This window comes from Chlorocebus sabaeus, chromosome 20 (genome assembly GCF_047675955.1).
Source record: "Chlorocebus sabaeus isolate Y175 chromosome 20, mChlSab1.0.hap1, whole genome shotgun sequence".
In the NCBI taxonomy this organism is placed as follows: Eukaryota; Metazoa; Chordata; class Mammalia; order Primates; family Cercopithecidae; genus Chlorocebus; species Chlorocebus sabaeus.
In genome coordinates, this window is record NC_132923.1 from 59886778 (window position 1) to 59903697 (window position 16920).

At 36.2% G+C, this 16920-nt stretch overlaps 1 protein-coding gene and 1 pseudogene across 2 annotated transcripts in view; both read right to left on the bottom strand.

Moving 5' to 3' along the window:
• Window positions 1–16920, bottom strand: part of ST6GALNAC5 (ST6 N-acetylgalactosaminide alpha-2,6-sialyltransferase 5) — a 185696-nt gene that overhangs the window by 145940 nt on the left and 22836 nt on the right. The window lies entirely within an intron of this gene.
• The window catches only part of LOC103225849 (adenosine deaminase pseudogene), a 45718-nt pseudogene that overhangs the window by 12519 nt on the left and 16279 nt on the right, over window positions 1–16920 (bottom strand).

Here is a 16920-nt window from a genome sequence, read left to right on the forward strand (position 1 = left end):
TTGATAGCCTCCTGGCAGCCCGCAATAACAGGTATGTAGTAGTCACACTTGGCCAGGAAGTCCAGGAGGGTGAGCAGCTTGTCCATGCCAATGACGTTCAGCAGCCCCTCTGCTGTGTTAGCTGGGAGGGCGATCCCTCTCCTCCTGCCATAGTATAAGATGGTTTCAGGCTTGATGGCTTCATCTAGGTGGACGTGCAGTTCTACTTTGGGCTTGTTGAAGGCAGGCGTCTGGGTCATGGTGCCCGCGTGTGCCCCAGCGCTGCTCCCTCCGCCGACGCTCTCCAACCGTCTCTGCCGGCTCGGTGGCCACTTGGCTTTCTCTGGGGCCCGACAAATATTCTTAATATAAAAATTGGAAAGTTTGCCTCATTGCTTTCTTTCTGCAACAATTTTACTAGATCTAAGACCGTGTCATGCCAACCTGTGGCAGTGAAAAATTAACATTTTGACACACCATACGTCTTCACAAAGGAACTTAGATTTATCCTCATCCTAGCTTATTCATAGTTCCTATGTTTCAGTCACTATGCTGAGTTCCTTATTTACGTTATATTTTATGTAATACTTCATAACAACCCTGCAAGGTGATCTTTTATAACAGCAGAATCCTCATTTTTACAGGTGTAGAAACTGAGGCTTTGAGAGTGTAAGTACAGAGACAGGTGTTGGCAGTTACACAGTTTTTGAGCCAAGATGTGGATTCTGGCCTATCTTAAGCATTTATATAGACATTTCTGACTTCCAACACTGCACTAGATACAAGGTTGTGAGGATACAAAGGTGAATAACACGTGGTCACTGCCTTTGAGGCACCTAATGTCTTACAGGTAAGAGAGATACAAACACCAATAATTTCAACATAAAATGAAAAGTGCTGAGAGAAAGGCCTGAAGAGTTTTTACTGTTAAACAGCTTTCTTAAGGCAATATTAGATGCTTCATGTGTTTTACCATATGGCAGCATAGCTATAATAACCACTGGATAGTGATGATTTCAAGTAAGGATAAATCAAATTCCTTAGGAAATAAAACTAATATATAACTTCAGAAAATAAAACTTCAATTTCTTAGAGCATCAAAGAATTGCATAGAATTGTAAATTCACTGATTAGATGATTAATGGAAAAATCTATTTATTAATTCATTAACAAATGATCATTAAGTACTTGCTCTGGGCCAGGTGATGCGGCAGACTTTGAAGACGTGAGGATGAACAACAAAGACAAGAACCCTGCTGTTACAGAGTTTACCTCAGAGAAACCCAACAGACTGTGTTAGGCGCTATGTGAAGGGAGTGGAAGGTGCTAGGGAAGCACTCAGGCAAGGTCTAACCTAGGTGTCCTGAAGGAAGTGAGGTCTAAACGGATGCTATAAAGTAGCCAAGCACAAAAGAGAGCTAACAGCCTTGTGATCTGGAGGCAACCTGTTGTGTAAAAGTCTTGAAAGAAAGTGCTATGATCTGAATGCTTTGTCCCCCTCAAATCCACATATTGAAATCTAATCACCCATGTGATGAGGTTACGAGGTGAGGCCTTTGGGAGGTGACTGGGTCATAAGGGCAGAGTCCTCATGGATGGGATTAGCACCCTTATGAATGAAACAGGCTCCAGAGAGCTGCTTTGCCCCTTCCACTATGTGAGGACATAGTGAGAAGCCGCCATCCATGAACCAGGAAACAGGTCTTCACCTGACATCAAATCTGCCACTGCCTTGATTTTGGACTTCCCAGCCTCCAGAACTGTAAGACATACATTTCTATAGTTTATAAGCCACTCAGTTTATGGTATATTTTGTCATAGCAGCCTGAACAGACTAAGACAGAGAGCACAACAAAAATAAGAACTTGAGAGAAATTTAGTCTGTTTGGCGCCATAGGTGAGAAAAGGAAAATGTTAAAAGGTAAGTAATAGATAGTATCGTCAAAAAAATCTATTTTATTAAAAAAGGTTTTGTGCTAATTGTGCATGTAGGAAATAAACCCTTCCAGAGATTCTGCAGGTGGTTCCGCGTGCTAGAAACATCTCAAATGTTCCCATAAATATAATGCATCAAATTAATAGTTTTAGCATTCTTGATTAACAATATATGAAAACATGAACCAAATATAGAGGAGGGGACTGGGACGATCTTGAGACTAAAACTGAAGTGAGCTAAGGCTGTAGCTAGAATACACTAGGTGAAGCAGAGGTGAAGACAAAGTGCAAGTATCTGTCCTCACAGCGCCATTTATAAGACTCCTCTTTGCTTAATAGGAGGAAACCTCATGTCAATGAAACACATGGCATCCAGGGATAGGGGCATGTGGACCCTTGGGTAGAGTTGGAGGAATTTAAACTCAGGACAAAGAGTGAGAAGATGTGGGCCTACACTTGCATGGTAAAGTACAGCGGCTTCCCAGAGTGTAGTGATGCAAGAAACTATGGAGCAGGACTTTCTCTCACTAGTACAGGTACAGCCAGTGAACACTGACTAAATGACTCTTCTACTTGTCATTGTTACTTCACAGAAAGAGCCCTTGTCTTGGACGTAGTGGTTTTTCTAAGTTGGCTTGCACTGTTAGCAAATGTGACAGCCTGCTGCCTCAAGTGCTTTTTCTGTCCCTTGCTGCCAACAAGCAGGGTTGGGTGTGCTCAGAGATAATAGGAACAGGAGGCTTCACATCAGCGAGAGTAGTAAGCAGGGTCAAGATCAGAGTATATAGAATCTTACAAACCATGTTGAGGAGTTCATCCTAAGAACAGAAACCCAAAGAATGGTTTTGGTATAGAAATGGAAAAAATGAGAGTTGAATCTTGGATCCCTCTTGTGGTAACAGCTTGAAGGAGGCAAAAGAGTGAAGGGCTACAAGAAGACTCATTAGCAGAATGTTGAAAGTGGTAGAATGATAGTGGTCCCCTCTATATGGGCAACAGTGGGTTGCTGAAAGTGAGTAGATTTAGGAAATAAATCGCAAGTGGCCTGTTGGGGTGTGTGGCATCAGTGATGGCAGAATCCAAGGTTGATAACTAGATGCATGATTTTGGAAACTGGCTTAACAATGATTAATAGAAAAAATAATGAGGAAATAGTGGTAAAGGGTCAAGATGGGTGAGCAGGAGAAGGCTGAGATGATGAGTTTTACTTAGAATATGTTGAAATAAGGTACCTATGGGGCATTCAAGGGGATGTGTCTAGTAAGTAGTTGGATATGCAGATCTGCAGCTCAGGAGGGAGACCTGGGGTTGAGATATAGACAAATATCTTGCATTAATTTATACACACTTCTAAGCAAAAGAGACAAGTTCAATTTCCAAACATATACACCTTCCTATTTAAGAGAACTTTCTGTTTATATCCCATGTTATCAATCAGAAGTATCTTCATTAATTCTTGTCATACGTGTACTCAACAATCAAAAAATTATAGGAGTACTATTTAATAATGATATCCCTCTAAAATTAAACATTTTAAGTGGCATTAATTCTCTTTTCCATCTTATACAGACTTTCAAGAATGATTATCTGATCAGGAAGTTCAAAAGTTCAGATACTATTTTAACCGCCTTTCTCAATTCAAATGCTTACTTCACCTTTAGCAACAGTCAGGAAAGACACTGCCACTTCATTTCCCCCATAGAGGAAATGATTCTTGAAAAATGCTGCCAAAAAACACCAGAGTGAGAAACCTTAATGAAGTGGCTTTATTCTAGCTCTTGGAAAGCCCACTTTGGTTAGGGATATGCAACTTTTCTTGTCATATTCTCCATCTTGAAAGGGCTTTTAACTCAGATATATCACTGCCCAACAGAAAGAAGTGTTGGCAGGCTTTTTTTAAAAACATTACTTGAAATATTTTGTTGCCAGATAACAGCTTAAATACCATTTGCTACTCCTCAGTTAAGAAAAAGAAAAAGGAAGGGCTCATTATGGCTTTTCTTCCTCTGAAATGATGCTCTTTAAGACAAGAGCATCTTGTTTGCTTTCAAGCAGTTGGGTCATGCTAATGTTCTGCATGTTTCTGGAGCAGGGAATTCAGCAATAGCACGATAGAAGGCACCTTTCTCCATCTTAACACCAGCTAAAAAAGCACTCCCTCTAAGGAAAGCCTGCAGCAAATTAAAGAGATGAATTTATTGCTCCCTTCCCTCAAATATTCCTGTATATGTCAAATAAACCTAAATATACCCCAGTGCATTTATTGGAAATATTTTCTTGATAGTTTATACATGGACCCCTATTTGCAAAAGACTGACTCAAGAAACTAAGATTTTATTCTATGAAAATAACTTTGCAATACTGAAGTTTTGTCTTTACGAGTGGAAAATATATTTTTAGTCATTATCAACACATAGAATTTTTAGTATTTCACAAAACTCAAAGAAAATCCCCTTCACTCAATCACCATTTGAAGAACAGTGCCCTGATAGTTAAAATTATTTTCCTTAATAATTAATAAGCAAGAATAAGGCTGGTTTCTGATTTGGCCATAAGCACACAGTGGAGAAATACACTGCTCCCTTCCCATTTGCACCCGTCTGTACCTTCTGTCTCTAAGTAAATGTAAGGGGAGGGTGTCTCACAGCCTGACCCATGCAGCAGGGAATGGCCACAATCATTGTTAACCTGATATTAGGAAGAACAGCTGGACAGTGCTTCCAAGATAATAAGAACGAAATGGCTAGGCTGGAAGGGGTCTACTCTTGCATGCCCAGGAAATCGTAGCCCCATAACTCTGACTCTTGTAAGGGGTTATCCTGCCACCTCAGCCTTGCTCAGAGTCTCTACTCCTTTGAATAAGCATTAGAAATAAACACGATGTGCTCGCTGTCTTTAGGGAAAGTAAACAACAACAAGGCTATTTAGTTTCTTTTTCATTTCGCTTTTTTCAAAGTCTAACTTACATAGAGAATAGTGCATAAATAATAAGTGCATAACTGAAAGTATTTTCATAAAGTGAACACCTCATATAAACAGCACCCTGATCAAGAAACGAAACACTGTCAGCACCCAAAGTCCTTCCTCTCCTCCACTCGCCCATTCACAACCCCCTACAAGGACATATACTAATCTGTCTTCCTACAGCATAGATTCATTTAGCCTATTTTTGAACTTTATGTAAATGGGATCATATAGTTTGTATGTCTGTTAATGACTCTTTATTTTTTGTTTAGACAGTCTCACTCTGTTGCCCAGGCTGGCGTGCAATGGCACAATCTTGGTTTACTGCAACCTCTGACTCCCAGGTTCAACCGATTCTCCTGCCTCAGCCTCCCAAAGTCGCTGGGATTACAGGCATGCACCATCCTGCCCAGCTAATTTTTGTATTTTTAGTACAGACGGGTTTTTGCCATGTTGGCCAGGCTGGTCTCAAAGTCCTGACCTCAAGTGATCCGCTCACTTCAGCCTCCCAAAATGCTTAATTACAATCCTGAGGCACTACGCCTGGCTGAATAACTCTTTTCATTCAATATTAGGTTTGTGGGATTCATTCATATTGTGTGCTTTTGTAGTTTGTTCATTCTTATTGCCATATGGTATTCCATTATGAATACACCACAATTTATTTGTTCAAATATTGATGGATATTTGGGGCTAATAAACTGTGTTGTTATGAACGTTCTTGTACATGTCTTTTATTAAAGGTATGGATTCCTGTCACAGCACCCTTAACCATGAATTTGAGTCCCTTTCCCTTTCTCTTCTCAACTGAGCTCTAATATAACCTTCCTCTGCAAAGACCAGATCCCTTACTGACCTCACAGACATGTGTAGTAGACTTTCACCCTTCTTACCATCTGGTGTCTATTCATCCTTTTCCCAGGAAAATGACCTATTTACAGCCCAAGGATTCAGGTAGAATTTCTTCCCCAGAAGCATGCGGCTTGGGCCTATGCTGGTTAGAGCATCACATTCCTGTTTTATTTTTACAATTTAGATAAAATTCACAGCTGTGTGAATTCATCCACTAAATTCACTGAACTGGATGGTTTTAGTTTATTCAGAGATATGTGAAACCACCCCCACAGTCAACTTCAGAACTTTTTTTTGCCCTTTAGCCATCACTCTCCTACCCACACATCACCCCCAGCCCTGAGCAATCACTAATCTACTTTCCGTTCATATGGATTTGCTTATTCTGGACATCTCATATAAACGGGATTATATAATATGTGGTCCTTTGTGGCTGTCTTATTTAACTTAGCATAATGGTTTCACAGTTTCAAGTTTCCTTCGTATTGTAGCATCTATCACTAACTACTGTATTTCATTGCATCTTATGGCCAAATAACATTTAATTGTATGGATACACCACTTTTATGCCACATTTTGCTTATCTATTCAACAGTTGACACACATTTAGGTTTTTACCTTATGATTCTTATGAATAATGCTGTTATGAATAATGTGTTTGTGTGCAAGTTTTTTGTAGCTAGATATTTTCATTTATATTGGTATATACCTAGGAGTAGAACTACTGGGACGCATGTAACTCTATGTGTCACCATTTCAGGAACTGCCAGGCCATTTTCCAAAGTGACAGCATCATTTTATGTTTTCACCAGCAATGTATGAGAGAGCTAATTTCTTTCTATGTTTGCCAAAAGTTATCATTATATCTTTTTGAATATAGCCATCTTAGGGTGTGTGAAGAGTTGTTTCTTCGTGATTTTGATTTGCATTTCTCTGATGGCTAATGATGTTGAGAATCTTTTCATGTGTTTTGTCTATTTGTATGCCTTCTTTGGAGATATGTCTATTGAGATTCTTTGCCCATTTTAAAATTGGGTTCATTTGTTTTATTATTGAGTTGTATGGGTCTTTATATATTCTGGATACAAGTTCCATAGGGGATATATAATTTGAAAATATTTTCTCTTATTCCGTGGCTTGTCTTTTTACATCTTGATAGCATCCTTTGAAGTACAAAAAAATTTAATTTTGGTGAAAACTAATTTTTTGTTGCTGTTGTTGCTCATGCTTTGGGAATTATACCTAAGAATTCATTGTCAAATCTGAGCTCATGCAGATTTACCCCTGAGTTTTCTTCGAGGAGTTTTATAGATTTATATGTACACACATCTTAGATTTACATCTTTTATCAGTTTTGAGTTAATTTTTCTATATTGTGTGAAGTAAGGGTCCAATTTCATTGTTTTACACATGGATATACAATCTTCCTAGCACCATTTGTTTAAAAAATATTTTTACTAAATAACCTTGGCACCCTTGTTAAATTTGGGTGACCAAAGACATATAGATTTATTTGTAGACTCTCAATTCTATCCCATTTATCTATGTGTTTATTCCTATGTTAGTAACATATGTTTGATTATCGTCACTTTATTGTAAGTTTTGAAATTGGGAAGTTGTGAAATTTGAAAGGCCTTCAACTTATTCTTTTTTTAAAAAATTGTTTTGACTGTTCTGGGTCCCCTGCAATTCTCTATGAATTTTGGGATCAGCTCACCAATTTGTACAAAGAAGCCAACTGGCCTAGAGAATCCCAGTTGCAACAGAGATTGCACTGAATCTGTAGATCAATTTGAGGAGCACTATTATCTTAACAAGATTAAAATCTTCCGGTTCGTGAACATGGGCTGTTTTTCTACATATGTAGATCTTTGGTAATTTATTTCAGTAATGTTTTATAGTTCTTAGAGTATAAGTCTTACACTTCGTTTGTTATGGTTATTCTTAAATATTTTATTCTTTTAGATGCTATTGTAAATGGAATTATTTCCTTCATTTCAGATTGTTTATTTCAATTATATAAAAATATAATTAATTTTTGTATGTTGATCTTGTGCCGTGCAAATTTGATGAAATCATTTATTGTTTTAACAATTTTTGGTGTATTCTTTAAAACTTTCTTTATAAGTTCATGGCCCCTTTTTGCTTTCTTTCTTTTAAAGAAACAATCACAATAAAGAAGGAATCAGATGATCTCAATGTATCATTTTATAACACTTTTCTGGATATGAGAAGGTAACATTTTCTGATCCAGAGGAAAAACATGAAAAAGGAATTAAGAGGAAAGTGATACGTTCCACTTTCAGAGTTGACTGTGCAACTGGGCTGTCCAAGAAGATATCATGCATAATATTTGCTATTACAAATATTTTGTCCCATTTTATATGGCTATCTCATGTACACACTCAAGAGAAACTTAAAATCAGCTATAAAATAAAGTGAAAAAGCAAAATCCAAATCAATAAAGATACTTTGGGAACTCTCAAAAAGAATAAACAGAATTTTATTTGTTACACGAAGCAAAGAATCAAGAAAATGTTAACCAGTTCAGAGGACCAAATGGAACTTCTCCGCATGTAGAAAATTCACTCATAGATAGCACAAAACATTTCTCATGCAAAAGGCCTTATATTCCCAAAGTATCCTGTTCTCTTCTCTGTTATTTATCAGCAGTTTTTGAATGTACCATATTTTATCCTCATGTTTCTCAGATACACTGTTTGATGACTTGTAATAAAAGCACTAAAATGATACTACAGTAGACTCTGAGAACATGTATCACCACAACCTGACTTGAATGCTTCCACATAAAAACCGAAGTGCTAACCCATACTAAACAGTGCCCACTGCTCCCTGGGCTGGAGACAATCTCAGTGCTGCCCTCTCATGGCAGATGCTGAGAGGGCATAGGTAGGTATTGGCAGGAGTAACCACGCTCCCTTTGCAATTGGGAAAAGCCCTAAAAGGCTGACCAGTATGTTGTGATTTGTAGTAAGACTTTTCATTCTACAGAAAATACATTGGTGACTAAGAAAGCACAATGTATCCTATGAATCCATAATTATTTACATCCTTGGAATATTTTGTGGCTCTGAATTGATGTATATAAATTTACCAATTATGTGTTTTCATCAGAGAAGGATGTTGGAATTAATGTACCACAAACGCTTATTGCAACTATTCCATCTCCTCAATCTGTAAGTTCTAAAGCAAAACATCTTCTCATTCAACACTACTGAGGAACTATGTAAAATATTTACTTACGTGAGAACTACACTGACATCTAGGGAGGCTAACAATGTGCTAACTGTAAATAACATCTTATTTGTTAAAACACTGATGTTCTGAGAACATATTAATCCATAAGACTGTTCACAATTCCTTATCTCAATAATTATATATTCCGATAATTCTAAACAAATCAATGTGATTAAACTATGAAAAAATATTCACTAGTAATAAATGTATCTAAATATGATTTTTAAATTACTGAGGAAACAAGAAACATGTAAGAAACATAAGAAAGGTTATTCTTATTTGCAAAATGTAAAAATGAAAAATTTGAAAATATAATGGTTTTTATGTGTGTTCACTTTTGAAATGAGATTGATCGCTTCCTTGCTTTCATTTTGTTCAATGTGAGGATGCTCAACTGCTTTGACTAGGTATCAAAGGAATTTATTAAAATCCTAGAGAGAAACCCAAATAATTGGCTCTCTTTTTGGCAGACTTGATAAACATTTTATTTTGCAAAAGTATATTTTAATTCTGGGATAACATTAAAGGTTTCTTTGCGAAAGGAATATCCCAGTGTATTGTAACCTATAAAATCTTTAATAATTGTAGCTAAGAATATAAAGTTCTGGTTATTATGAATGGTTGTGGTGAAAACACCAAACCTTACTCATGTGATTTCACATCTCAAACAGATTTCAATATTTACCCTCCTCCTATCCACCTTTCCTACATACCAACCACCTGCAACGGATGTGGTAGGATTTTAAAGAGTTTAGATGAACTGTTGGAACATCACCATCTTCGCTTATGAAGCTGCACTGCTGAAAGATGACATTGTGAAAAATAAAGGTGTTTTTCTTTGACTGCGACCTCAATTGCTGAGTTACAAGTGACAATAGGGTGCCTATTAAGTCCTCAGGGAAGGCCCACTTGGCACAGCTGGATACAAGGGTTCCTTGCCTAAAGTTCCCCCCTGCCTCTTCCTGCGCTCCAACCTCCCATGCTACCTGACGTCATTACCTACACTTGGCTGACTTCTGGCATAACTCCCCACCAGAAACTCTTTAGGCTCGCGAACACTGCTTCCATAGGGGCGGTGGCAGGTGGGCAGTGTACACAGCAACAGGTCTATCTGGGTCAACACAAGGTCAGTTACCAAGAGATCTCAATTCATGCAGCTCCAAAGTAGATTCAAGGCAAACTGAAAAATTTTTACGATGAATCAGTTTCTGTTTAAGCTTCCAAAAAGGTCGAGGGAGAAACTTAAGAGATTTGACAGATTTTTGAAAGGCAATTGGTACAATAAAAATAGTTTCTTCTACAGAGGCTTTCCATAATGGCATTGTCTTGAACCAATTTCAAAGGTAAGAAACAAAAATCTAGAAGCCTACCACCTGGGACTGATTTGAAAATGTTTACATTTGTGTGCCATGGCCACATCTCAGGGTTAAAGAAAACCCGAATATAAATAGCATCTCTTCTAGGCTGGGAGCGGTGGCTCATGCCTGTAATCCCAGCACTTTGGGAGGCCAAGCTGGATGGATCACGAGGTCAGGAGTTCAAGACCAGCCTGACCAATATGGTGAAACCCTGTCTCTACTAAAAATGCAAAAATTAGCCGGATGTAGTGGCACACACCTGTAGTCCCAGCTACTCAGGAGGCTGAGGCAGGAGAATCGCTTGAACCCAGGAGGTAGAGGTTGCAGTGAACCGAGATCATGCCACTGCAATCTAGCCTGGGCAACAGAGTGAGCCTCTGCCTCAAAAATAAATAAATAAATAAATAAATAAATTGTATCTTCTATTGATGGCTAATATTTCCTGAATCCTTCCTATGTGCTGGGTATTGTGCTAAATTGGTAACACTTATTATCTTACTAAATCTTCCTAATAATTCCAATGACGTAGATAGTGTTACTCCTTACACATCATAGAGTGGATTGAAGATCAAACATAATTAAGTAAATTGCCCAAAACCACTGCCAGCAAATGGCAAATCTAAGATTCAAATCCGATTTGTCTCCAAAGACACTGAGGCATTATACCATAATTTTCCACTTCTATTTCCTATTCCTTCCTAAACTGATTTCTTCTTGTCTTTCACACCACTTCTATATCTCAATATGCTGCTTTCATCTTTCTCTGGTATGAGTTATGAAATTCAAATTTGTACTTCCTCCCTCCTGCACACCCTTCCTCTTTCTTTCCTTCCTTTCTTATTAACAAACTTTTACTGAGCACTTACTCTATGCTAAAATATCTTCTGAGTGCTGGTCTCCTAAGCTTACACAGTTGTTGGGGGCAGGATCTACATTTTTTCATTGTGCTACACCTTATGCCTGCCAAGACAGGGCTAAATTAAATAGTGGATATATGGATGATATTTAGAGCAAAATTCTGTTGTCTAGGAACCTCACTGTCTTGGGCCTACAGAGGTGAATTTGGGCACCCTAGTAAATGATACTTCCTGGAGAGAACAAACAAGTTATGGTGAGGGAGGGACGTACAGCTTTGAGGAACTCCCAGCAGCTAGAGGCCCTGGCTACTCAGTTGCATATTTAATTCTCCTCCCCTTCTTTGCGCAACTGGACAGGTTGAGGTGCAAAAACTTAAAAAGAGAAATTCAGTTGTGTGTGCTCAGCTTACCATGTGTCCTTTATGTTGGTTTGTCTGTTTATTGGTTAAAGGACTCCAGATATAGGAAAGTTAATTACTTTTCTTCTTTCCCAAATTTCCTCTATATCAATCAAAAGTGACCACCCTATTTTCAAAAATATGCAGTTGTGTGGCATTGCCGAAGAGTCTTCTGTTTTTTCACCTTAGACATGCAATGTTTTATTTAAAAGTGAGATTAATTGTGGTGAAATATTTAAAATACATTTAGATGCTTAGAATTTAAAGGAAAGTTTGGGTCAGTGCTTTTTGTTCTATTCCTATTTATAAACATATGAACTATTCATAAAGATGAATATCAGAATCCACATTTATCTTTGCTGTTTACAAGTAATGCTGAATGCCTTCCAGGGCAAATGGAAAATCACTGTGACTGAAGGGGAGAAAAAAAAAAAAAACCCTAAACGTGGTTCTGTTTAAGATCTATCTTAAGGTGTTGCTGCTTATTGCAAAATGCAACCTTTTGAAACAACATCAAGAAAAAAGAAGCCCTAAATAACAACAGCAGTCATAAAAGAGGTATAGTCTTTTTTTCTGTCCATAGTAACACTCTCACGAGAGTACTTTTATGTGAGACTGTCATGTACAAGTTGTGAAATCAAGCTTCCTGCAAGTGTGAGCTCTGAGAGACTTGAGAAATTTTACAACCGTTTAGCTACTAACTCAATAGTGAACAAAGCAGATGGAATATTAGTCTGTATAAACCAAATAAATTCTCAGCTGCACAGTCATCTTCACAGAATCTTTGGAAATAACAGATCATTATTCTTTGCCAGGGCCAGTGATAAGCATTTCCATGCTAGTCTTAAGCTTGTAAGTACATATGATGCCTGGTGTGGCTAGTGACAGTATATATAACTGAATTTAAAATACATAGATATGCAATTTATTTTTTATAAAAATGCATGCCAAGACAATTGAATAGGGGAAAGCAGAGTTTTTTCAACAAATGATGCTTGGACAACTGGAAATCTACATGCAAGAGATGAAGCTGGACTCTCTCTGTCACATCATGTATACAATTAATCCAAACTGAGTTGTAGACCTAAATGTAAAAGCGAAAACTACAAAACTCTTAGAAGGAAACGTAGGAGTAATTCTTCATGATCTCGAATTAGGTGACAGTTTCTTAGATAGGACACCAAAAGTATAAGTGAGACAAAAATAGATAAATTAGCATCATCAAAATTAAAAACTTCTGTGCTTCAAAGAACACCATGAAAAGACAACCCACAGAATGGGAGAAAATAATTTGCTAATCATGTATTTTATATGAACTTGTATCCAGAATATATTAAAAACACAACTCAAAAATAAAAACAATCCAATAAAAACGGGCCCAGAATCTGAATAGACATAATCCAGGAAAGATATACAAATAGACAATAAGCATATAAAAACGTGTTCAACATCATTCTTCATTGAAGAAATGCAAATTCAAACTACAATGAGATACTACTTTATACCTGATAGGATGGCTAAAATTTAAAAAGACAGATGATAACATGTGTTGGCAAAGTATCTTCACGTGGTCTCTGTGTCCTACTGTCCTCTTCTTACTGGCAGGACTGTAAAATGGTACAGCCTTTTGGAAAACCATTTGGCTGTTCCATAAAAGGTTAAGACTCAGGTTACCATATGATACAGCAATTCTACTCCTAGGTATATACCCCGGAAAAGTGAAAGCATGTGTCCCCTAGCCAAACTTGTACTTCCACAAATAGAGGATTGCTTAAGGAATAGTTTTATTGTTAAAAATATACATGATGAATTATTACTACATTGAAAAATTTATATTTAGTGATATGATAATTGAGGTTTTCATTTGGAAAGACTTGATATTATTTGCTGCCAACCTCTCAATATAATCATTCACTTTCTCACTTGAGAATATCTTATGCACAAATCAATAAATGTAGTGTAATCTCATTTATGTAAAAACATATATGGAAAAAAATCTTAAATTCTAACATGTTTATAATGGCTATGCTAGCTCTAGTTTACAAAATTCCTAAAATTTTTTATTTTTCTATTTTTCTGCATTTCTAAATTAACCATATTAACCACTTAATTTACAAATAGTATTTTAAAATTTGTCATTGATACAAGCACTCACATTATAGAATACCAAGAAAAGCTGGTATTTAAACATTCAAAATGTTTCTTAAATCTGTTTTTATTAAGCAAGTTAACAGTTAAGTAAGGGAAATCCATAGAGCTCAAAAAAAAAAAAAAAAAAAAAAAAAAAAAACCTGAGGTAAAAATCTAGCATAATGAATGGGCATTGCAAACAGCGGCTGCTCTAAGGGTAACTGCTGATCCTTTAACCTAGAGCTTTGCATTTCAACAGCCATGTGGAGGGACAAGAGGCACAGTCTTGAGCCTAAGCAATGAGGGAAAACCTGAAAAACCATGACCCTAAGGAATGAGTAAACTAGAAAAAGAAAATCCAGCCAGCACAGGGAAAGTAAAAGAAAACGTGCCTGTTTTGTCCTTGGCTCTGGGTGAAGAATAAAAAAAATTCTCTGCTTCATAAAAGTTTAGAATTCATAAAAATGATATAGATTTGTGATTTGCATTCATACCATTGGCATGTGTGCACAAGGTCTGGGCTTATTTTAGTAAAGCTTTAGTTCTAGTTAGTAGAGCTTCTAGTGGCTTGGCAAAAGCAAATGTAATCTTTCTTTGAAGGAGTGCATTTTCAATATAGAATATGAAGAATTCCCAAAGATAAGTCCAGATGAACATAGAGTGATGATAAACATACACATCTGCATGAACACAAACAGCACACGTCAAAAATATGTTCCTTTGAATGAAATTGGCACAAAAACTAAAAACATGCTTATACTTACAAAGGTTTAAGTTATTAATGTTATCAGATACATAAATAAAATGTATATAAAGAAGAGGATACTATGACAAAGACCAGGATGATTAGGAAAAAAATCTAAAAATAGTAAATAAAATTATTAAAATAAAATACTAAGGAAAAAATACTTGACAGATGAATTAAATAGCAAATTAGACACAGCTGAATAGAGAATTAGCAAACTGAAAGAAAGATCAGAAAAAACTGTCCAGAAATCATCATAGTTAGACAAATAAATAAAACATTATGAAGAGAATAGATTAAAGGGAGACAATGTACTTACTTAAAGAGACAACAGTTTAGAATACCTAAAAAGTAATGACATTTGCCTGATGGCAAACAACTCAATATTAACAATGATTGGGAGAAAACACGGGAATTAAGTTTTCCTAGTACTGAACAAGAAAATAACTGATGTGGACAAAATAAAGATATTTTCAAAGAAAGTAAAACAGTATTTACCATCAACAGAACTTCATCAATGGACTTTTTAAAAATTATATTTCAAGAGGAAGAATGATGGAGATCTAAGTAGAAGGAATGATGGTAATAATCATGGGTAATATTCAGGTAAATCTGTATCAATATTGACTACCTGAAACAACAACCACAATAATGCTAATATCCAGTTTGTAAGGCTTAATAGAAGAGGACTAAAATGCTGCGATACAATGAAATGTAAGATTGGAGTTGACTAGAGTTAAAATGCTAAGGTCCTTGAATTATCTGGAAAGATGATAAAGATATTAATTAATTCACTTATAGGTGGAACCTAAAAAAGTTGAACTCATACAACTAGAGAGTAGAATGATGGTTACCAGAGGGGTGGGGGTGCACCTGGGAAGATGTTGGTTAAGGGATACAAAATTTCAGTTAGACAGGAGGAACAAATTCAAGAGACTTATTGTACATCACAGTGACTTTAGTTAGTAACAATATATTGTATTTTAAAAATTGCTAACAGAGTAGATTTTAAGTGTTCTCACCACAAAAAAAGATAAGTATGTGAGGTAATATGCTAATTACCTTGATTCAACCATTTCACAATGTATACATATACCAAAACATCATGCTGTATACAATAAATATACATAATTTTTATTTGCCAATTAAAAATAAATTTAAAAATAAATTAATTCATTTAAGACTTTGGTAATATGCATGTTAAAATTTTAAGAATGTCATTGAAAGAATAGAAATCAAGCAATTAAATGTTAAACTAGTACAGGCTAATAATGGAATAAAAGAAGGGGAAAAAGTGGTCCAGGGCATAAGGAGAGTTAAAAAAACCCCAAAGCACAGAATGAATAAAATGCAAAGCCAGTGTTTAAATAATAGGGGGAAAAAATTCCAATATATCAATAACTTGCAATGAAAATTACAATAAATGTAAATAAACTAGACATGACTCTTAAAAGGCAATGATTATAATTTTAAATCAAAAATCAATTCCAGCTATATAGTATTCATATAGGACATACACAGTATTAGTCTTAATATCAGATGAGAGAAACCCCTGATCTAGGTTCTATACTTCAGCGTCTTAAAGCTCAAGGGATGGACCTTGGACCAACAGCAACAGCATCACTCAGGCACCTGTTAGAAATGCTAACTGTCAGGCCCCATCCCAGATATAAAGATTCAGATTCTGCATTTTAAGAAGCTTCTCCAGGTGATGCATATGTAGCATTAATGTTTGAGAAGCACTGCTTTAAATGGCACATTATATCACAGATTATAATACACAAATTATATTAAAGACCACACTGACACCTTTGTCATTCTGTCACAGCATGATCTATAATCCTAAACATCCATGGTTGTGTCTAATACCATTCACATTCCAGAAAAAGTACTTTTCCACATTTCCTTGCCCTAAATCCTTGAAGCAAATGGTCACTGTGTTCAAATGCCATAAAGATTTGCAGGTTGTACTGCAGCTAAGAAGGAGCTAGTCACTGCTTCACAGTGTGTATGGTGGGAGGGGAAATAGAACGAGAAGAATTTGAGATTATGATAAAAGAGAACCTATGAAAAAAAATCTCAGGAGGAAAAAAGCCAAAAAAATAAAACACACAAGCAGTCTACTGACATTTTAAAAAACTAGAAATAATGAAAGTGGGTAAATCTCTGTCAAGCATTCATCATAAAAAATTTTCAAACAACACATTTTATATTTAATGAAGAGTTAATTACTAGCCAAAATAATAAAAATGAGCAAGAGAATTATTCTGATCTAATTTGTAACTGGAATCGGTCAGATGAGACCTTTGTAATTTAAAAATCTTTCCTAAGTGAAGATATAATTACTGAATAAAGCAATTAGGATGTTTGTGGGCCTCTATTTGTATTGTTGCCTCAGGCTCTGCAAATATTATGAGCAGACTGGGACATACATGAAATATAAG